Consider the following 24,864-nt stretch of genomic DNA (forward strand, 5'->3'; position numbering starts at 1 on the left):
TCCATCATCACGTTTCTTTGTCGCTCGAGGGCCTCTTTGAGCAAGATTTTGATAGGATCTCCTACCCCCTTGTCTTTCTTTTCATCCACCATGGGAGGCCGTCGGGATTTGCGAGGCTGGTCTTGCAAAGGTTCGACCAATTCAAGCCCTAACTCCTTATATCCCGACCTCGTTGGGGACATGCAAAGAAAAATAGAGAAAGAGCAGACCGCTCTGATACCACTGATCCGAATTTAAACAGGAACACAACAAATTACAAATATAACCATACATATAAAGATGCAATAGAAATAATAGTTCATTTCATTACTATAAAATACTGAAATAAGCTTACAAACATAAATGGAAATAAACTAGCTATGGCGATGGTAGCTTATCTCTGAGAAGAGATGTGGCAGCTACATGCCTTCGAACTGTGTTACAATGAGGCTCGAAAGCCTATTTATTGTTGAGAAACAATGGAAAACCCTAAAGATCCAAAAACCTAACCCTAGAAGATGAAACACCAAACTGTGGGCCCCATTTGGGTAAATTGGTACATCAACTTCCCGGGGTCGTAACTTTGGCATACGAACTTCATTTGATGCGCACAATATCTCATAGAAAGATCTATATGAGAGCTACAACTTTGGGAAGAGCAACATCGGTTCATGGACTCATATTGCTCCCAGTCTTCCCAAAAAACGTTATTTAGGGCCTGAAAACGGCTCTGGAAGTTCAAGACCCTAAAAATTGCTAAAAATAGTAAACTGTGCTACAATTAAGGAAAATGAAAAGCTGAAAGAAACAATGGTGGGGGTCCAAGTGGACTTGGCAGGTGGCCACCAATATCCACCTAGATCATCCTTTCCTTGTGTTTTTCCCAGTTAGGCTTTCCATGTAAAATTTGTGTTGTCTTAATAAATTATTATTGATCTAATATTCTTTTTAATTTATTTATTGATTAGTGTTCAAAATATAGCAATATTAAGAATATTTCTAAACTTGGTTCTAATGTCTAATCATACAAATTAGAGATTTTCACAATTTTTTTAAAATATATTTATCTTTTGGATTTTTAGGTGATTAAATAGTTCTTAAAAGTTAGATTGTATTTGCATGCTTTTGATTCAATCTCTTTTTCATAGTTAAGTGTAATAGAATATTATTGTTGTGTATCAATTAAATGATTATGGTTGTACGTATAAAATTGATATTTCATATAAGAGAATCTAATAAAACAAGAGACATTTCCATTATTCAAATATTATTGCATATATATATATATATTCAACACTCTTAAAATAATTTCAAGGGGTTTAGTTTATCATCTTGTTTAATAAAAAAAATGATTAGATAATGAAACTAAACAATATCACAATATTATATAGTATAAACATATAAAATGTTGCTTTAAAAATAATATTATATAGTATAAACATATAAAATGTTGCTTTAAAAATAATAAAAATATAATATTGCATTAAGAGTAAATTAAAATTGAACTTTTTCATTTATGACAATTCTTTATTTGGTGGCCACAAACTTTTTTAAAACGTGAAAATTTAAAAAAAAAATAAAAGAAAATTAAAGTGTGTCTATTAAGGACTCCTTTTCACTATCTTGTGAGAGCACTGCATGATGGACATCATCAAGCTACAATGTGTAATTAAATAGTCTGTATAAGCACAACTTTCATATATGTACATATCTTCTATATATGTGCAACTTCCATATGTACAACTTTCATATATGTGCATATATGGAAGTTGCACATATTCAAAATATATGCACATCTACATAAGTTGTGCATATATGGAATATTTGTGATACAAAAGATGAAAATATATAAAAGTTGTGCGACTTTCGTATATGAAAATCTTTCATATATGTGCATATCTTCTGTATATGTACAACTTCCATATATGCCTAATTTTCATATATGTGCAATTTCCGTATAAGCACATATCTTCCATATATGTACATATATTTTGTATATGCACAATTTTAATATATGTACATATATTCCGTATATGAGTATATGCACATATATTCCGTATATGCGCATATATTCCGTATGTGCACAGCTTCAACCTTCGTATATACACAACTTTTGTATAAGCGCATATCTTCTATATGTGTGCAACTTCCATATATGTCTATGTACGGAAGTTGAACACATACATAATATATGTGCATTTATGAAAGTTGCACATACACGAAAGATATGCAATACAAAAAATGCACATATATAGATATACAGTAGTTGCGCATATACATAAGGTGCACATATATAGAAGTTACGCATATATGGAATATATGTGTATACAAAAGATGTGCGCATATATAAAAGTTGTGCATATATGGAGGTTACAGTATATGCATATTACGAAAGTTGTCACTACTTTCATATATGTGCATATGTAGAAGTTTCACATATATGAAAGATAGGTGCATATACAGAAGTTTCACATATACAAGAGATATGCACATGTACAAAAGTTACATATATACAAAATTTGTGCAGAAATTCAACCTTTGTATGAGCACACTTTTCATATATGTGCATATTATGTATATGCACATATCTTTCGTATATACCAAAACATATTTGCACATATATAGAAATTTCACATATGCAAAGGCTGCTCATATACAGTGGCAGAAGTTGCACATAAATTATGTGCACAACATCTGTATATGTGCATCTATTGTATATGTGAAACTTCCATATATATGCATATACGAAAGCTATGCATATACAAAAGTTGGGCACAACTTCAACCTTCGTATATATGTAGCCTCTGTATGCGCAACTTTTGTATACACACATATACAAATTTGTGTATATACGAAAGATATGCGCATATTTGAAAGTTGCGCATATACAGAAGAAATGTGATACAAAAGATGTGCATATATAGAAGTTGTGAAACTTTCATATATACACATTTTTAATATATGCACATGTCTTCCGTATATACATTTATGTATATGCACATATATAGTAGATGTGCATATATGGTAGATACACATATATGTAAGATATGTGCATATATGGAATATATGTGCATATTATATAGAGGATATGGGCATATACAGAAGTTGTACATATACAAATGATATGCGCAAATACAGAAGTTTTGCATATCTGAAGATCGTTATATGCATATTACGGTTGCACACAACTTTTGTATATGCACAATTTCTGTATGTTCATATACAAAAGTTGTGTATATACAGAACATATGCACATATATGTTCATTTATGACAATTCTTTATTTGGTGGCCACAAACTTTTTTAAAACGTGAAAATTTAAAAAAAAATAAAAGAAAATTAAAGTGTGTCTATTAAGGACTCCTTTTCACTATCTTGTGAGAGCACTGCATGATGGACATCATCAAGCTACAATGTGTAATTAAATAGTCTGTATAAGCACAACTTTCATATATGTACATATCTTCTATATATGTGCAACTTCCATATGTACAACTTTCATATATGTGCATATATGGAAGTTGCACATATTCAAAATATATGCACATCTACATAAGTTGTGCATATATGAAATATTTGTGATACAAAAGATGAAAATATATAAAAGTTGTGCGACTTTCGTATATGAAAATCTTTCGTATATGTGCATATCTTCTGTATATGTACAACTTCCATATATGCCTAACTTTCATATATGTGCAATTTCCGTATAAGCACATATCTTCCATATATGCACATATATTTTGTATATGCACAATTTTCATATATGTACATATATTCCGTATATGAGTATATGCACATATATTCCGTATATGCGCATATATTCCATATGTGTACAACTTCAACCTTCGTATATACACAACTTTTGTATAAGCGCATATCTTCTATATGTGTGCAACTTCCATATATGTCTATGTACGGAAGTTGAACACATACATAATATATGTGCATTTATGAAAGTTGCACATACACGAAAGATATGCAATACAAAAAATGCACATATATAGATATACAATAGTTGTGCATATACATAAGGTGCACATATATAGAAGTTACGCATATATGGAATATATGTGTATACAAAAGATGTGCGCATATATAAAAGCTGTGCATATATGGAGGTTACAGTATATGCATATTACGAAAGTTGTCACTACTTTCATATATGTGCATATGTAGAAGTTTCACATATATGAAAGATATGCGCATATACAGAAGTTTCACATATACAAAAGATATGCACATGTACAAAAGTTACATATATACAAAATTTGTGCAGAAATTCAGCCTTTGTATGAGCACACTTTTCATATATGTGCATATTATGTATATGCACATATCTTTCGTATATACCAAAACATATTTGCACATATATAGAAATTTCACATATACAAAGGCTGCTCATATACAGTGGCAGAGTTGCACATAAATTATGTGCACAACATCTATATATGTGCATCTATTGTATATGTGAAACTTCCATATATATGCATATACGAAAGCTATGCATATACAAAAGTTGGGCACAACTTCAACCTTCGTATATATGTAGCCTCTGTATGCGCAACTTTTGTATACACACATATACAAATTTGTGTATATACGAAAGATATGCGCATATTTGAAAGTTGCGCATATACAGAAGAAATGTGATACAAAAGATGTGCATATATAGAAGTTGTGAAACTTTCATATATACACATTTTTAATATATGCACATGTCTTCCGTATATACATTTATGGATATGCACATATATTGTAGATGTGCATATATGGTAGATACACATATATGTAAGATATGTGCATATATGGAATATATGTGCATATTATATAGAGGATATGGGCATATACAAAAGTTGTACATATACAAATGATATGCGCAAATACAGAAGTTTTGCATATCTAAAGATCGCTATATGCATATTACGGTTGCACACAACTTTTGTATATGCGCAATTTCTGTATATGTTCATATACAAAAGTTGTGTATATACAGAACATATGCACATATATAGAAGTTGCAAGCGAAGAGGAGTGGACGATGAGAGTTGAAGGTGTAGAGGGTGTTGATGTAGAAGATGAGGGAGTCCCATTTATTCTGCTAGCCATTGCCATTATGGCCTTTGCCTGCATCGTCACCATAACACAAAAAATATCTCAATCCAAATATTTCTTTGAAAATTACCAAAAGAACCTATACAAATTTGATATTGCAAGGACTCCAATGAAATATAATAAAATCCACAAGATAAGCATAAAATCCTTCTTGTGCAAGAATGCTACACTACCTTATCTGTTGATACATGGTAAACATTCACTTTCCCCACATAGAAAATTGTGATAAGTGAGGAATGGTACTATACATCTATCTCATTCGGCTCTGCATAATAAAACCACCCTCAACATAAATTTTTCCATTGATTTGAGGGGGAAATTTTCTCTTTGATGTAATTTAAAAACAAAAGAGGGCAATAGGATTTAATTTAGTGTGATTCTGATAAATCAAATCCTAAACCAAGAAGCTCTCCCTCTATTAAAGTGTAATAAGGAGTGAGTCAATAATTGAACAATGGGTTTAGATACGAAAATTCTACTATAACAAAATCAGTTCATAACTTTAATTTCATACATGTACGCATCAAAGTTATAGGCTACTGTGAATTCCAAAATCTTATAGAAGTGGAGTTATCCTTTGGCTACAAAAGTTGGGAAACAATTCCTACTAGAAAATCGTTAATTTTCTTTAAAATCCTATGGAGTGGAATCAGACAGTACCTGCAATATTGTTTTTCCCTGCCGATGCTACGATTTTTTTCCACGATTTTCCCAAGGGTTGCTTTCCTTTATCGTTATTCGATAAAGTGTTCATAGATCTCGTAAAGACCCACATTGTTTAAGTAAAAAAGAAGGGGAATATCTTACTGTTGGACATGGGAGAAAGGGCAAGTGTATGCGCATTGACATAAGGTATGAAGAGATTCATTACCATGGAGGTGACGAAGAACACTAGTAACATAACGAAGACGGTGGAGGCAACCATATCTGAAAATAAAAAGAAATGTCAATGTCGGAAACCAAGAAATTACAAAAAAGAAAATCATAATGCCAAGAAAATGTAAGAACACCCCCGCGATAGTCCCTCCATCCCACACATTATAATTTCATTTCAAATTTTAGTTTCAAATTTTTCATGCGGGAGTTCTCAATTTGAAATCTTGAGTGCCGAGTGACATTGAATGCACCAAAGAAGTCAAATCCAGTTTTCGTGATAAGAAGAATAGGGATACCTATGTATGTACGTTGTATGGGTGAAGGGTGTCTTAAAGGGTGCATTAATGACCCAATAACACTCTAAATATTGGTTACTTTGAAAATAAGTGTCCTTCGATTGCCTTTAATTTGTGAAAGATTGAAACCATTATAGTCTTTCATTATTCATCACTTTGTGCTAAAATAAATTAGTGAGACAGGTTGCTCGCACAAATGTTGTTTGAAGTTTAATGAATAATCCCTTAAATCAAACCCTCATTTTTACAATAGTTTGAAGTTAAAAAGGTTTTTTTTTTTATTATTATTATTTTTACAATATTTTGTATAATCATATTTAAAAAAATAGTACTTTATAAACATGATTAAATTTAAGAGATAATAATTTATAAGAAAAAATCTTCAATTTCATCTTTTATATATATATATATATATATATATTTTGTAAGCTTGCTAGGATTCTCTAATTTTCGAGTTTACATGTCCATTATTCATCCCGCTTAGAGGAGAGGGTAGCACAAGATTCAAACCCAAAATCTTCGGTTCGGTGAGACTTCATTCCACGGCCATCGCCACTTGAGGTACCCCACGCGGACCTATTTTATGAATTAATATATTATTTTAATTATTTATTAACATTGTTTTTTATTTATTGATATATATTTTTTATTCTAAAGTTTTTTTTTTAATATAATATATTGTTGAAAACAACATAAATATTTTCAATATTATTTTTAAATATTGATGGAAAAACCATATTTTTCTTTTGAATTTTAAGTTTAAATTCATATATAATTTTAAAATCAACTATTATATATGGATGGAAAGTTCAATATGTTATTGATCGTGGAAATATACATGTCAAAATAAATTTTATTTTTGTTAATCTTTAATCTATCATGGGAAAGGAAAAGCAACTTATTGGCAAAACTAATATTCTCAATATATAAAATACTTAATGTCTATACCATAACCAACATAATAAAACTTTCAATGAGTTTATTTTATGTTAAATAAAATGTAATTATATATATATATATATATATATATATATATATGCATTTATTTATTTTTAAATAAAAATATAATTGAAATTTTAAACAAAAACTTTTACTTATCTTAAGGGGCAGTTTAATTGGTTAATTTGAGACATTGAAATTCAAAAGACCTAAGTTTGTCTCTTAATTGGTTAATTTGAGAAATGTGAACTCATTGAAATTTGAAAGACCTGGGTTCAAATAAGGATATTATTTCATTTAATTCTAACCAATCAAATTATATGAGTTTAATTAGTAAATGATTTTAAATAATTGTGTTTGTAACTTAACTATAACTAAAAACTTCCTCAAATTTATCAATTCATTTTAATATAAAAATATAATTGAAATTTTAAATATATAAAATTTCAATGCTTTTTTTTTTCAAATAATTTCGCCTTCACACATATCATTTCAATCAAATAATCTAAAACCTATATGCCAAGTGGCTTTTTCTTTTGATAATTCTATTTTTAAAATAACTATTTGAAAACTTTCACATTGAAAACAAAATTTCCAAATCAATATAACCCAACCCACTTACAAATAAAGTAACTCACAGAAAATATCTTCACTTTCTTCACCTTAGCAAAATTGCTAATGAAGTGTAATAAACAATGTTGCTTCTTTGTACCTGCCTTTTATGCAAAAATTAATTGATAACTTTTATGAGAATAATTATAAAGTATTATAATATAATGTTACTATATTAAAAAACATAGAACATTGAGTTAATTAAAATGGTCACCTACATAGGAGTAGAATAGATAATGACAAATGCTTTGTTAAAGTATTATGTGGTAAAAAGATTACCTGTTCCAAACACTTTTTTTCAAATATATATTAATACTAATTAAAATATTTATTATAATAAATTAATTATAAAAAAAACAGGTTAACTATTCCTTATTTTATAATTTTCTATATTAAAAACAAAGTATATTTAATTGAAAAATGATATTTATGGTACTTAGCAAAATCATTCAAATATATAATGATATTGTTATCATGTTTATTATTTTTAAGAATTATATATATATATATATTTTTTTTCTTTATTTTCTAAATAATTATAATATATTTTATTGGTATAAAATTATACTTATAAAAAATTCAACATCTTGGTTGTCTAAATTTTATTATTGATCGGAGAGGCAACTTCATATATATATCTATATATAGAAAAATAATGTTAAAAAATATATTTTAATGTTGTATATAATAAAATATGAATAAAATATTTCAATATGGTTCTCATTTTACAGCACAATATGAAGGCTATGTGTAAATAAGAAGGCTATGTGTAAATAAGATTTTTAACAGTGATATCAACTTCATATATATCTATATATAGAAAAATAAAGTCAAGGAAAATATTTTATTGTTTTATAGAATAAAATATTTCAATATGAATTAATATTTTATTTTTTTATTTTTATTTTTTTTGTAAATTTGACTAATTCTATTAATGTAACAAAAATGGTACAAGGAGGCACCAGCCTTTGCAGATTAAGCCTCAAAATATGCCATGTTTAACAACAAATAACTGAAAGAGATTGCCCTCACCGGGGAAAGCAATCCAAAACTAGAATTGTTTGCTACCCACGCAGGGGTAACAGCCTGTAATGCCAGAGTGGAATAGTTTTTCGAGCAAACATCAAAATTAACAACATTTACATAAAAGAAACAATAAAATAGACCTCTAAGGTTGGGAGCCCTGAAAATTGGAAAAAGACTTTGACCAGCTAGGTGTCATTAGTGGGAGGAGGTTCTTCCACTATCAGACACTTGTATGCCTCCATGTTATCTTTCGCGTCCTGTTAATCTCTTGAAGTTGTTTCCATGCTTGGATTATTGCGTCCCTGAGTTGCGTCTTTGCGGTCCTGAGCTTTTTCATGGCTTCTTTGCGCCCCTGAGCTGCTGCCAGGGGATTTTCTTTTGCTGGTGTTGGCCCTCTCCTAAATATTGTGAGCTAGAACTTCTGAGCTTTGAGGCTCCTCTCTAAATGCTACCGAAATGGTCGCAATGATGCATGGTCGTTCCAGCGTGTAGCGAAATTGGAATTGGGCTGAATCACTGGGTTGCTGAGACAAGACGAGGCAGCAGGACGTTGTGGAGCATCTTCAACATGCCGATAACCTGCAGTCTGATCTCGCCTCCGACCGTTGCGGGTGGCTGAATAACATCCCGCAGAATGAGCCGTCGAGGGGGAGGAAGAGTTAGAAGGGGTCGAGTCAGAGAGGGACAAGGGGGAGGGGGCGAATTGTTCTTCCTCTGCTACTACCCCTCCTGCAGCGCATCCTATGACGCAGACGAGGCATGTTCACCTGGTCCAAATTGGGCAGACGAAGATGAGGAGGAGTAGTGCCTGGGATTGAATGACCAATGAGAGCAGGGGGACCTGTAATCCGCGGTTCTAAATCAAGATTCAAGGCCGAAGAATCAAGTCGAATGCAACACAGAAGACTCTGCGAGAAATGGGCACCATCTACCATCTCAATGCAGCACAGAATTTGGCAACGTCTCCCCGTTGTCGTGCGCGAGCTCGGCTCTGCAGCAGCAGGGAGACAATTGCAATTCAAGGGAGGCGGAACAGGGGGAAGGCGGTCCGAATAAGCCATCTTAAGAACCAGATTGAGGTTTCCTCGGCCTGCGCAACGCATTAAAACACCATTAATGTCGGTGGTGATCATCTAGGTGGAAGTGTGGGTGGCTAGGTGGTCGTGCCACTTGCCAACCCAAATTCGCTCCGTAGTACCAGCGCTCTTAAACACCTGCATCCGGGATCAATATGAATTAATATTAAACTATACTTAAAAATATATTAATAACAATAAAATCAGTGTCATGTATACTAATAAAATGATTCAATACACATATTATATAATCTTTATAATATTAAAAAATACAATTTAAACAATAAAAAATAACACATTTTTTTTACATTACAAAATAAGTTGTACCTAATTTTTTTTATCCTTCTCAACTCATATTAAATTTATAATTAAAATAGATCCAAATTAATACATATAAAAATAACACTTGAGCTTTCAAAATCACTAAACTAAATTTAATTAATCAAAATATAATATACTGTTTAATATTTAAAATATAAAAATATACTCTTAATATAAATGGTTAATAATGGTATGTTAAACCATAAAAATTGACCAACAAGATTAAGCAATGTGGCACAACCCACTCAAGTGGGAAATATAAAGGCGTTCTTTTAAGGGAGCGGTCCTCTGCAAAGTTTCTTGTCTGTTAATAGCCATTAAGAAAACGCCATTTGTGCCATTGAAAACATGTCATCTGTTATTTGTTTGAGAACACTCTAGACCTAGCCAAAATCATTAACTCTGAGTCTAGAAAACAAGTCAAATCATGGCATTCTCTTTAGTTTTAGGGTAGAAACATCAAATCGACAGTTTAAACCTTAAAACGACCTCCAAATTCCTTAACTTTGGCGAGAATTAAATCAAATCTAATGGTGGCTGCTTGGTGATTTAAATTTATATTTATGAGTCATCATTCACTTGTCTTAATAAATAAATGCTTTGTACAAACCATTATGAATGAAGTCATATCACGTTCAACAACTTTTCCTCCAACAAAAAATTATTAATGTGCTTTGTCAGCAAATATTTAATTTGATTAACACTGTTATGTGGCTAGATGCTTATTTCACGTACTTGGCAAGAATTAAATCAAATCTAATGGTGGCTGCTTGGTGGTTTAAATTTATATTCATGAGTCATCACTCACTTGTCTTAATAAATAAATGCTTTGTAAAAACCATTATAAATGAAGTCATATCAAGTTCAACCACTTTTCCTCCAACAAATTTTTTTTTTTTGTCAGCAAATATTTAATTTGCTTAACATTGTCACGTGGCTAGATGCATCCAAATTATTTCACATACTATTTACGGGAACGGGGTAAATTAAAGTTACATGACACTAGTAATTCCACCTATGGCTAGATGCATCCAAATTATTTCACATACTATCTACTAATTCCACCTATGCTCGCATTTAATGGGAAGTCTATTGAGAGGTGCACTAACAGTAGATGAGCATAGTCTATCGATGGGTGAAGTGACGGCAGCGGCTAACCAGCTTGTCATAGGGCATTAAATGCTTAGGGAGATGCAGGCTGGATAGCTCGTTAACATGCAAATTCGGAAACTGGGCACTAAATAAGAGAGGGGAATTTGCGTGTTAGCGGGCTATCCAGCCTGCATCTCCCTGGGCATTTAATGCCCTATGGCAGACTAGTTACCCGCTGCCGTGAAGTGACACAAGATGAACATCTCTGGAATTAGGAGCAAGTCAGTTTTTTAATTTGAATTGCTTATATATACAAGAATGCTTAAGCAATTTTAGGTTGGGGAATGTATTGGGCCAAGATTTGAAATTTGAGCAATTTTTCTGGTTCTGGCCCTTTACCTCGCCTTCTTATTTATAGTTACAACACCTAAACTCTTTATATTCAGGATATTCAAGATTTAGCTGTAGAGATATAACGTTTTCTGATTTGAGAGGAGCCTATTAAAATGTTATTATAGTTCATGAATTAGATATAAATTTATGTTTATGTTTGATTAGTAATTAGATTAGTAATTAAGTTGTTATGTTTGTATATAATTAGTAATTAAGATTTTCAAATATAGAATAATTTGTATGTACAGAGATAGAATAATTGGTATGTATAGAGATGAGTGGTGTAGGTTATTTAGGGTATGGTGTCCTTTTTTCCTTTTAGCAAGTGCAACGCTCCCAAAAACAGAAATAGAATTTGGCGGGTATATTAGGCATCTTTATCAGAACCCCATATCTATCAGTGTCACTCGGAAGGGAACTCCAATTTCGTCGGGGTTGCAGGATCTTACCTCTTAGCCCAGCATTGTGATACTATTATTCGTATTGTTAAGTGTATTTAGTCTGTAACATTTAATTATTAAGTTGAGAGGTTCATTCTATAGCACAGTATAATGTGTAACATCATCAAAGTTTAAATTTTGTTTACCTTTGTCAATTTTTTTTTTAAATTAAATAATTATATAAATTTTTAAATAATATGGACTCATAAAAAAATTTGCACTTCAAGAAATTGGATCTTTCTGGGCTCATGTTAGATCTGTATTTAAAATAGATCTATATTTGTACCTCTACTACTCCTACATGTAACATACAAATTAACTCAAACAATACAATAACAATTTTTTTGTTTTGTTTATATAAAATGACCGCGCTTCACTTACTAATTAATTGCAATTAGTCACGTAATGGTTAATTTGGGACAGTTGAAATGAAATGTACACCTCCCACTATCTAGTTTAAGCAACACATTAACCAAAGTTATACACGGCTTTAATACATTCCACAATGGGATTCATGTACATAAGGTTAGGTGTGCGTTTTCAATGCATTTACAGTGGGGAGTTACTTACAGTACTAAGCTCTTAACTAACTCTCGGTGGACCTCGCATTTCGAAGCTCACCACCAGGTGTGCACCCCTCCTATCGCCACATGGCAGTGATCCAATGATGGTCTCGTCTTGTGTTCGTCCATGGCTAGAATCATTTGCGAAAGGGTTAGGGTAATTGTTTGTTGGGTTGCTGCATACATGCCTCATTTTCCCCCTCCATTGCGTAATTTAGCTCTTCACCCTCATTCCATGATTGCCTTTCTTTGGCAGGAGGAGCGTGAAGCCTCTGCAAACTTGACATACCTCAACCCCTCAATTCCATTCCACTCCGTATTCAGCTTGGACGCCACATTGCAATAATGCATACAATCTTTTACTACATGGGGTTTCTTCATTCATCGTCGGCACAGGTAATGGTTTAAGTTTGTTTTTTTTAACATTTATTTAACCAGCTTCCTTCATTTTTCTTTGGCCGAGTTATACTTATTGAACTTAACCTACAGGTTGGTTGCATTTACAGGTTAACATGACAACCACTAAATTCGTGGGCTCTAACATCTATCCAACAACGTTGGTTCTACGCTACAAGGTTGGCAATCACATAGCTCTTGGTTTTTTGTTGCAATTCGACTTGTCGATGGTCCTCAGAGGACTATGGTCCCGTGCTTGGAATGCGGGAAAACCCTCGGGTTCTTACCCTGTATTTGGTTAATTATTGAATTTTCGTTTTATCCTGCCAGTCTTTTCTCATAATATCATATGAGGGTTTACAGACCAAGCTCTCCTTTAGCTAGATTGCGTTGAGGGTTTTTATACTCTCTAGTTATGGTTACCATACTTGACTGTTTACAGTGATGTTCCTAATTTATATAATACTGTTGTTCATAATGGAATGTATCAGATATATGTACTTGTTCTTTTAATTAAAGAAGTTATTGTCCTCATTAATACTACTGTTTGCTTAATAAATTGAATGGATAGTTACTTACCATTCTGTTGCAACCAAACCAACTTGTCTTAATTTTATTTCTTGTAAATTGTAAAGGCTTCCCTCGAGCTATTGATTTTCGTTGCATACATAGTTAGAAATGGCGGTGAGACTCCCCTTGTTGTTAAGGTCAAGGCTGTCATTTAACCCTTGCTTTGTACCTACATCTCTGGCTTGAGACATTTCACAGGTGTTTCCAACATTGTTTATCCAACTTAGCATTTCATAGGTGTTTACAACGTTGATGTTCACCAGTTACTTTCCAGAATTGCTGTGTATTTCTAGTTCTTGTCTTGGCTATTGGTCGACTATGGAGTCAACTCCAAGTCCTATGAGTTAATTTTCTCACAGCTTAAAAGCCGCACCCAATACCTGAGTTTCCTTTCTTTTAAAATGTGAGTTTCAGGTTCTACATTCATCCACTTAGAACCACTCCCTTCCGCTTGGAACCACTTCCTTGTTGTCCTAAGGGGACTGGTCAGGAGGTAAATCCGGGTAGGACAATTCGGTGTTCCATTACTATGGCCTAAATATAAATTTGAGCTTTGTTAACCAGAACACATAATGGTATAATTTATGTTCACATTTCATTTAAAAGTCTCTATCTGCTAATTGTTCTAATCGAACACAAGTAATCATAAATTGTACTTGTATTTGTCTACATGCTTATTTTCATTCTTAGCATATGTCATGCAAAAATGTTTTTTGTAATAGAGAAATAATACTTGTAATTGAAAGAATTTTATTCTCAGAGCTCATAACTCTAGTAAAATCCTTTCACCTAGTTACTATTAGGAACAATCATATTTTAATTTGGAAATTCCTTAACCAATAGTAAGACACCTTCTTAGCTCAACATATCTTTTAACAACAATAACAGATTATGCATTTTATTATCAACAACATTGTCTATAGTCTTCCCTTAACAAGGATTGACTTATTGACTGGCACACACTGTTGGTCTGTACCAACCATTAAACCTTTACTACTAGCTAACTTCCATATAAGAAAGAACTACAAGAAATCTTTTGAAAAGTAACGACCAAACCAAAGAAAGAACTACAAGAAATCTTCTGAAAAGTAACAACCAAACCTTTACTGCTTCCCATTCATAAATGAATTCACAGTGTCACACATTATTAAAAACTTATTCTATCATCAGAACAATGAGTAATGTACTTATCTGAAATTCCTTAGATGATTAAGAGTTTGGAACCAGAATGAGACCAGTCCGCCCTTCCAATGGAACTGGCAATTACGTCTAGATTCCCCCCTAGCAATCGTTTGGCATAGTTGGATGTAACCTGTCAAGGTTATACTTCCAAACCTCAAGACCCCAGTCTAGTCTGGAACTTCTCAGAAATCAATCTGACTGGAGAAATTTCCACTGGTCCAAACCAGCTCTGGAAATACTCTTGTAGTTTTCACATATCCTTTTTCTTCAGGTGGTTCCTCCCTCTGGTGGCCAACCCCCTATTCGTCCCTCAAGAGCCCTTTTTATCTCCAGGACTTAGAAGAAAGGAAACTAAATAATAACTGCCTCCAACTATTTTCCCAAACTTTCTTTAGATTATCCTGAAATCTTCATTCTGTTATGACTCTTAACCATTTCCAGAATTACACAAAATAAATTCATTATTTATCTATTGTAACTGTTCTTTTTCTATTTCCTTTCGTAATTACAAAAATTTAAAAGTAAAATACTAACAACAATAATTTTAGTTTTTACTTCTACCTCTGGGGGTGTTACATCTTCCCCTCTTAGGTGGAACGTCGTCCTCGGTGTTTAATCTTCCAGCTGCTTCTGGAATAGTCCAGCCTCCTGTATAAAATCTGTATCCTCCCAAGTGGCTTCCTCGGGCTAAAGTGCTTCCATTGCACTTTAACCAGGATGATAGCTCGCCTCCGCAACGTTACTTCTGATCTTCTCTCTGATCAAGTATGTGCAGGGGCTCTACCAGGACTTCTCCTTCGGTTCGACCTGTCATCATCCAACTGTCATAAACCTGGCATATCTAAACATATATCCAGAGAAAAAAATTACGCACATACATATACTCCAATATTCCTTTACCTGAATATCTTGCCAATTTATGATGTGGCCGATGATCATATATATACTTCTTTTAAAAGGAAACATGAAATACTTTATGCACTCGAATGTCACTGGGTAGTGCAAGTTGATATGCAACCGATCTTACCCTATCTAAGATTTGGAAGGGACAACAGAACCGGGGAGCTAATTTGACACACCTTCCCCATCTGAGAGTACTTCTCTTGGGTTTAATTCACACATAGACATGATCTCCTACTTGGAATTCTCGATAAGTCCTTCTTGTTATGGGCATAAGCTTTTTGCCTATCCTGTGTAACCTTCAAAGTTTGCCGAACCTTTTTCACGGTTACTTTGAAAATAAGTGTCTTTCGATTGCCTTTAATTTGTGAAAGATTGAAACAATTATAATATTTCATTATTCATCAATTTGCGCTAAAATAAATTAGCTAGATAAGTTGCTGGCACAAATGTTGTTGAAGTTTAATGAATAATCTCTTAAATCAAACCCTCATTTTTACAATTTGAAGTTAAAAAGTTTATTTTTTTTATTATTTTTACAATATTTTGTATAATCATATTTAAAAAAAATACTGATTAAATTTAAGAGATAATATTTATATGAAAAATAATCTTTAATTTCTGATTAAATTTAAGAGATAATATTTATATGAAAAATAATCTTTAATTTCTGATTAAATTTAAGAGATAATATTTATATGAAAAATAATCTTTAATTTCTTATTTTATTTTATTTTATGAATTAATATAATATTTAAATTATTTATTAACACTATTTTTGATTTTTTGATATTATTTTTATTTTAAAGTTTTTTTATATAACATAATAACATAATATTTTAATCTAGATGAAAAAACCATATTTTTTTTTTTCAATTCAATTTTAAAATTGATTATTATATATGGATGGAAAGTTCAATATGTTATTGCTCATGGAAATATATATGTCAAAATAAATTTATTTTTATTATTGGCAAAACTGAAATTCTCAATATATAAAATACTTCATATCTATATCATAACCCACCTAATAAAACTTTTAATGAATTTTTTTTATGTTAAATAAAATTGTGATTTAAAATGTAAATATATAAATATATAAATATCTTAATACATTTATTTATTTTTAAATAAAAATATAATTGAAATTTTAAACAAGAACTTTTACTTGTCTTAGGGTAGCTTAATTGGTCAATTTGAGACGTTGAAATTCAAAAGACCTAGGTTTGTCTTTAATTGGTTAATTTGAAAAATGTGAAATCATTGAAATTTGAAAGACCTAGGTTCAAATAAGGATATTATTTCATTTAATATTTAACCAATCAAATTACATGAGTTTAATTAGTAAATCATATTAAATAATTGTTTTTGTAACTTAACTATAACTAAAAACTTTTTCAAAATTTTCAATTCATTTTAATATAAAAATATAATTGAAATTTTAATGTTTTTTTTTAATAATTTAGCCTTCCCACATATAATTTCAACCAAAGAATCTAAAAACTATATACTAGGTGGCTTTTGCTTTTGTAATTTTATTTTTAAAATAAGCAATAAAAACTTTCAAATTGAAAACAAAATTTGGAGATCAATATAACCCAACCCACTTACAAATAAAGTAACTCACAAAAAAATATCTTCACTTTGTTCACCTTAGCAAAATTGCTAGTGAAGTGTAATATGCAGGGTTGCTTCTTTATACCTGTCATCTTATGCAAAAACTATTTGTTAATAGAATAATCCCCCACGAGAATAATTATAAGGTAGTATAATATAATGTTACTATATTAAAAAACATAGAATATTCAATTAATTAAAATAGTCGCCTACATAGGAGTAGAATAGATAGTGACAAATGCTTTGTTAAAGCATTTTGTGGTAAAAATGTTACTTATTCCAAACCTTTCATTCAAATATATATTAATATGAATTAAAATATTTATTATAATAATTAATTAAAAAAAAAATCCCAAAAAATGATATATAATATAATGCATTGCTAAAACCTCCAATACTTAATAAAATGATCATATTAACAATCCCTTATTTATAATTTTTTATATTAAAAACAAAGTATATTTCGTAGAAAAATGATATTTATGATACTTATTATTAAGGGCAAAATCATTCAAATACATAATAATATTATTGCAATGTTTATTATTTTTAATATATTATATATATATATATATAATATATATATATATATATATATATATATATCAATTATTCTTTACTTTCTAAATAATTACAATATATTTTACCGGTATAAAAATATACTCATAAAAAATTCAACATCCTGATTGTCCAAATTTTATTATTGAGAGGCTTATTCTACAACACAATGTAAAAATGGTCAACACCATGTGAAAAGGCTTATTACGCTAAGAGGCTTATTATTCTGCAACACAAATGTAAAAAGGTCATGTGTAAATAACACGTGATATCAACTCCATATATATCTATATATAGAAAAATAATGTTAAAAGAAAATATTTTAATGTTGTATAGAATAAAATATTTCAATATGGCTCATTTACAGCACAATGTGAAGGCTATGTGTAAATAAGATTTTTAACACGGGATATCAACTTCATATATATCTATCTATAGAAAAATAATGTTAAAAGAAAATATTTTATTGTTTTATATAATAAAATATTTCAATATGAATTAATATTGACCTATACTTAAAAATATATTAATAACAATAAAATAAGTTTAATGTGTGCTAATAAAATGGCTCAATGCACATGTTATATAATCTCTATAATATTAAAAAATACAATTTAAACAATAAAAAATTACACATTTTTTTTTCATTACAAAATAAGTTTATACCCAAAGAAATTGAATCTCTCTCAACTCATATTAGATATGTGATTAAGATAGATCTTTCGATCCCTCTGAGCTCATATTAGATCTGTGATTAAAATATTAGATATGTGATTAAGATAGATCTACATTGGTACATATAAAAATAACACTAGAACTTTCAAAACCACTAAACTAAATTCAATTAATCAAAATATAATATACTACTTAATATTTAAAATATAAAAATATACCCTTAATATAAATGATTAATAATTGCATGTTAAACCATAAAAACTGACCAACAAGATGAAGCATAAGCCTAAACGTAGACTCCATTCATTAATTACACCGAAGGCATTTTTTAAATGAGTGATCTTCTGCAAAGTTTTTTGTCTTTTAATAGCCATTGAAAACATGTCATCTATTATTATACTTGCTCGTTGAGTTTTTCATTGACTCGTTATTAGTTTTTCTTTGACTAAAAAAAATTAAAATCTATCCAGAGTCTAACAATATGAAATTAAATTTATTTATATTTATCTCAAATATGATTGGTTGAAATGTCTCCCCTCTTATTGTGTAATGATGGCAAGAATTGACTTTTGTGTAATTTATTATTAATTACTATGTACTATATCACTAATGACTATGTACAATAAATATAACTAATTTGTAAAATAACATTATATATTAATTACTATGTACCATAAACACAAATAGTTTGTAATTAAATTCAAAAATTCCATTTTCTTATTGGTGTAAAGTATTGAATAGACAATTTTTTATGGATTTTATTTTTTAATTTACAAAAAATAATTAAACAAATATAAATTTGAAAAAATATGTAAAAATAACATGTGTACAATTTGTAAAACTCTCATTATATCAATCTATACTCTAATGAGATGCCCTGTGTATTATAATATAAAAAATTGCCATCCTTCAATATTAAATAAATGATTATTAACTTATTATCATTCTCTTCAATGTCGATTATATATATATATATATACCAAAAATGTAATTATATTAAAAAATTAATAAAAAATATTCATATAATTTATTTTACAATTTTATTATTGTTTAGAATATATACAACACATTATGACATTAAAATATTTTATTAAACTAAGAGAAAAAATTAATTATACAATTTTATTTATTTCAAATTATAAAAACAATCTCGACCAAACCAAAATCTAAAAAAACAGGTCAAATCATAGCATTCCCTTCACGTTTACGGTGGAAACATCAAATCCACGGTTTAAACGACCCCAAATGGAACTTGGAGAGAGTTAAATCAAATCTAATGGTGGTTGTCTGGTGATTTAAATTTATATTCATGTGTCATCACTCACTTGTCTTAATAAATAAATGCTTTGTACAAACCATTATGAATGAAGCCATATCAAGTTGATTGGACAACTACTTTTCCTCCCACAAAAAATTAATAATGTGCTTTGTGAGCAAATACTTAATTTGCTTAACACTGTTATGCCGCTAGAATGCATCCAAATTAAATTATTGTAACGGGGTAAATTAAATTTACATGACACTACTAATTCCACCTATGCCCTCATTTAATGGGAAGTCTATGCCCTCATCTAATTCTACATTTTTTTTCCGAAGAAAAAAGCAAAACTTTTTATTGAGAAAATATAAAAAGTTTACATTCTGTTGAGATCTTGAGCCGATCTAATGGCTCATTTAGTTGCTGTTTTGTTCCTCATATGACCTGTTGCTGCTGATAAAAACATGTAAAAGTCTTCCTGCCGGCTGGAGGCTTATAAACAAACTGAATCATTCATACTCTGGGGTCTCCTTCATAGAAGGAAAACAACCCTTACAGGATTTATAAAAAGTCTGAGTTACAAAAGAAAAAACTGCATAAAAGAAGATTTGTTTTTAGTTTATACAGCTCATGAAAAAAGATAAAAACAGTGATATGTTCATCTAATTCCACATTATATGAGCATAGCAAAGCAATCAGGAACAAGTCGGTTTTGTAATTTGAAGTGCAATTTTTAGGTTGAGGAACTTATTGTGCCAAGATTTGAAACTCCAGTTTGTTTTGTCATCTGTCTATGGTTACGTGCTTGACTCTGGTTCTGGCTTTGCCCTAGCCTTCTTGTTTACAATTACAACACCTTAAACTCTTTATATTCAGGGTATCCAAGATTTAGATGTAGAGATATAGTGTATACTGATTTGAGAGGAGCCTATTAAAATGTTATTATAGTTCATGAAATAGATATAAATTTATGTTTATGTTTAATTAATAATTAAGTTGTTATGTTGGTATATAATCAGTAATTAAGATTTTCAAAATATAGAATAATTCGTATGTATAGAGATGAAGATTATATAGAGAATAATTGGTATGTATAGAGACAAGTGGTGTAGGTTATTTAGGGCAGGGCGTCCCTTTTTCTTTTTAGCAGGTGCAAAGCTCCCAAAAACAGAAATAGAATTTGGCGGGTATTCTTTTTAGCAGGTGCAAAGCTCCCAAAAACAGAAATAGAATTTGGCGGGTATATTAGACATCCTTATCAGAACCCCATATCTATCAGTCTCACTGGGAAGGGAACTCCAGTTTCTTCGGGGTTGCAGGATCTCACCCCTTAGCCCAGCATAGTTATAAACACGATACTATTATTAGTAGTGTTAAGTGTATTTATTATGTAACATTCAATTATTGAGTTGAGAGGTTCATTTTATAGCATAGTGTGACGTGTAACGTCATCAAAGTTTAAATTTTGTTTATGTTGGTCAATTTTTTTTTTTTAAATTAAATAACTATACAAAACATTTAAATAATATGGACTCGTAAAAAAATTTGCGCTTGAAAAAATTAGATCCCATTGAGCTCATGTTTTTTTTTTGTTGTTGATAAGTGGGTGAATCATGAAAATCACTCTTACCCTGTAGCTGAGAGGCCATGACTCAGGGGCATCTAAGCCGTCAAAACGAACCCGGCCTGAGCCGCACCAGCGGAAACCATGCTGGATTTTTTGGTATCTGCGAGACTAGAACCGGTGACCTTTGCATACGGAGCGCCTTAACAGCACGCTCCTTCACCAACTGTTCTATATCTCTTTGATCCCATTGAGCTCATGTTAGATCTGTATTTAAAATGGATTTACGCTAGTACCTATGCTACTCCTACTTGTCACATACAAATTAACTCAAACAATACAATAACAATTTTTTTGTTTTGTTTATATAAAATGACTGCGCTTCACTTACTAATTAATTGCAATGAGTATTATTAATCACGTAATGGTTAATTTGGCACAGTTGAAATGAAATGTACACCTCCCACTATCTAGTTTAACCAACACATTAACCAAAGTTATACATGGCTTTAATACATTCCACAACAAATGGGATTCATGTACATAAGGTTAGGTGTGCGTTTTCAATGCATTTACAGTTGAGAGTTACTTACAGTACTAAAATCTTAACTAATAATGGGTGGACCTCGCACTTCGAGGCTCGCCACCAATTGTGCACCCCTCCTATCGCCACATGGCAATGATCCAATGATGGTTTTGTCTTGCGTTCATCCACGGCTAGGATCATTTGCTTGTTGGGTTGCTGCATACATGCCTCATTTCCCTCCTCACCACCGCGTAACTTGGCTCTGCACTATAGTTCTGTGGTTGCCTTTCTCCGGCGGGAGGAGTGCGAAGCCTCTGCAAACTTGACATACCTCAGCCCCTCAACTCCATTCCACTCTGGATTCAGCTTGGACGCCACATTGCAATAATGCATACAATCTTTTACTACATGGGGTTTCTTCATTCACCGTCGGCACAGGTAATGGTTTAAGTTTGTTGTTTTTAACATTTATTTAACCAACTTCCTTCATTTTTCTTTGCCCGAGTTATACTTATTGAACTTAACCTACAGGTTGGTTACATTTACAGGTTAACAGGACAACCACTAAATTCGTGGGCTCTAACATCTATCCAACAATGTTGGTTCTATTCTACAAGGTTGGCAATCACATAGCTCGTGGTTTTTTGTTGCAATTCGACTTGTTAACGGTCCTCAGAGGACTATCGTCCTGTGCTTGGAATACAGGAAAACCCTCGGGTTCTTACCCTGTATTTGGTTAATTATTGAATTTCCATTTTAGCTTGTCAGTCTTTGCTCATAATATCGTATGAGGGTTTACAAACCGAGCTCTCCTTTAGCCGGATTGCGTTGAGGGTTTTTATACTCTCTGGTTATGGTTACCATACTTAACTGTTTACAGTGATGTTTCTAAGTTATACAATATTGTTGTTCATAATTTAACGTATCGGATATGTGTACTTGTTCTTTTAATTAAAGAAGTTATTGTCCTTGTTAATACTATTGTTTGTTTAATAAATTGGATGGACAGTTAGTTACCATTCTGTTGCAACCAAACCAACTTGTCTTAATTTTCTTTCTTGTAAATTGTAAAGGCTTCCCTCGAGCTATTGATTTTCGTTGCATACATAGTTAGAAATAGCAGCGAGACTCCCCTTGCTGTTAAGGTCAAGGCTGTCGTTTAACTCTTGCTTGGTACCTACGTCTCTGGCTTGAGACATTTCACATGTGTTTCCAATATTGTTTATCCAACTTAGCATTTCACAGGTGTTTACAACGTTGATGGTCACCAGTTACTTTCCAGAATTGCTGTGTATTTCTAGTTCTTGTCTTGGCTATTAATCGACTATGGAATCAACTCCAACTCCTATGAGTTAATTTTCTCACAGCTTAAAAGCTGCACCCGATACCCATGTTTCCTTTCTTTTAAAATGTGAGTTTCAGGTTCTACATTCATCCACCTGGAACCACTTCCTTGTTGTCCTAAGGGGACTAGCCAAGAGGTAAATCCGAGTAGGAAAATTCAGCGTTCCGTTACTATGGCCCGAATATAAATTTGAGCTTTGTTAACCAGAATACATAATGGTATAATTTATGTTCACATTTCAGTTAAAAGTATCTCTCTGCTAATTGTTCTAATCGAGCACAAGTAGTCATAAATTGTACTCGTATCTGTATACATGCTTATTTTCATTTTGAGCATATGCCATGCAAAAATGTTTTCTGTAATAGAGAAATAATAATACTTGTAATTGAAAGAATTTTATTCTCAGAGCTCATAACTCTAGTAAAATCCTTTCTCCTAGTTACTATTGGGAACAATCATATTTTAATTCGGCAATTCCTTAAACAACACTAACACACCTTCTTAGCTCAACAAATATTTTAACAACAATAACAGATTATGCATTTTATTATCAACAACATTGTCTACAGTCTTCCTCTTAACAAGGATTGACTTATTCACAAGCACGCACTGTTGGTCTGTACCAACCCTTAAACCTTTACTATTGGCTAACTTCCATATAAAGAAAGAACTACAAGAAATTTTCTGAAAAGTAACAACCAAACCTTTATTGCTTCCGATTCAAAAATGAATTCACAATGTCACACATTATTAAAAACTTGATTCTATCATCAGAACGAAGAGTAATGTAATTATCTGAAATTCTTTTGATGATTAAGAGTTCGGAACCAGAATGAGACTAGCCCACCCTTCCAATGGAACTAGCAATTACATCTAGATTCCGCCCCTAGCAATCGTTTGACATAGTTGGATGTAACATGTCAAGGTTATACTTCCAACCTCAGGGCCCCAATCTAGTATGGAACTTCTCATAAATCAATCTGACTAGATAAATTTCCACTGGTCCAAACCAGCTCTGGAAATACTCCTGTAGTTTTCACGTATCATTTTTCTTCAGGTGGTTCCTCCCTTTGGTGGCCAACCCCATAATCGTCCCTGGAAGCCCTTTTTATCTCCAGAACTTAAAAGAAAGGAACCTGAATAATCACTGCCTCCAACTATTTTCCTAAACTTTCTTTAAATTATCCTGAAATCTTCATTTCGAGAATTACACAAAATAAATTCATTATTTATCTATTGTAACTGTTTTTTTCTATTTCCTTTCGTAATTACAAAAATTTAAAAGAAATACTAACAACATTAATTTCAGTTTTTACTTCTACATCTAGGGGTGTTACATCTTCGCCCAATTAGGTGGAACATGTAGAAATTTTGAATAATTAAACACTTATTCACAGAGATTATCCCGATTATACACTATTGTGGAATACATGCACAACACATAACCTCCTCTACGTTGATCATCAATTTAGCAGCATTAAAAACAATGAAACATCAATCGAATGCGCACATTAACACAGTATGTAACCCAGGGAAAGCATACAGT

At 31.4% G+C, this 24,864-nt stretch overlaps 1 long non-coding RNA gene across 1 annotated transcript; it reads left to right on the plus strand.

Moving 5' to 3' along the window:
- The first annotated feature begins 12,787 nt into the window (after positions 1-12,787).
- LOC149203536 (uncharacterized) lies at positions 12,788-13,661 on the plus strand. The gene is made up of 2 exons (XR_016253627.1): positions 12,788-13,123; positions 13,234-13,661. It is a non-coding gene; the product is annotated as an uncharacterized LOC149203536 (long non-coding RNA).
- The last annotated feature ends 11,203 nt before the right edge of the window (positions 13,662-24,864 follow it).

Source organism: Pinus tabuliformis, chromosome 2_1 (genome assembly GCF_031772625.1).
Source record: "Pinus tabuliformis cultivar Carrire ecotype Pingquan chromosome 2_1, CPIR1, whole genome shotgun sequence".
Taxonomy (NCBI): domain Eukaryota; kingdom Viridiplantae; phylum Streptophyta; class Pinopsida; order Pinales; family Pinaceae; genus Pinus; species Pinus tabuliformis.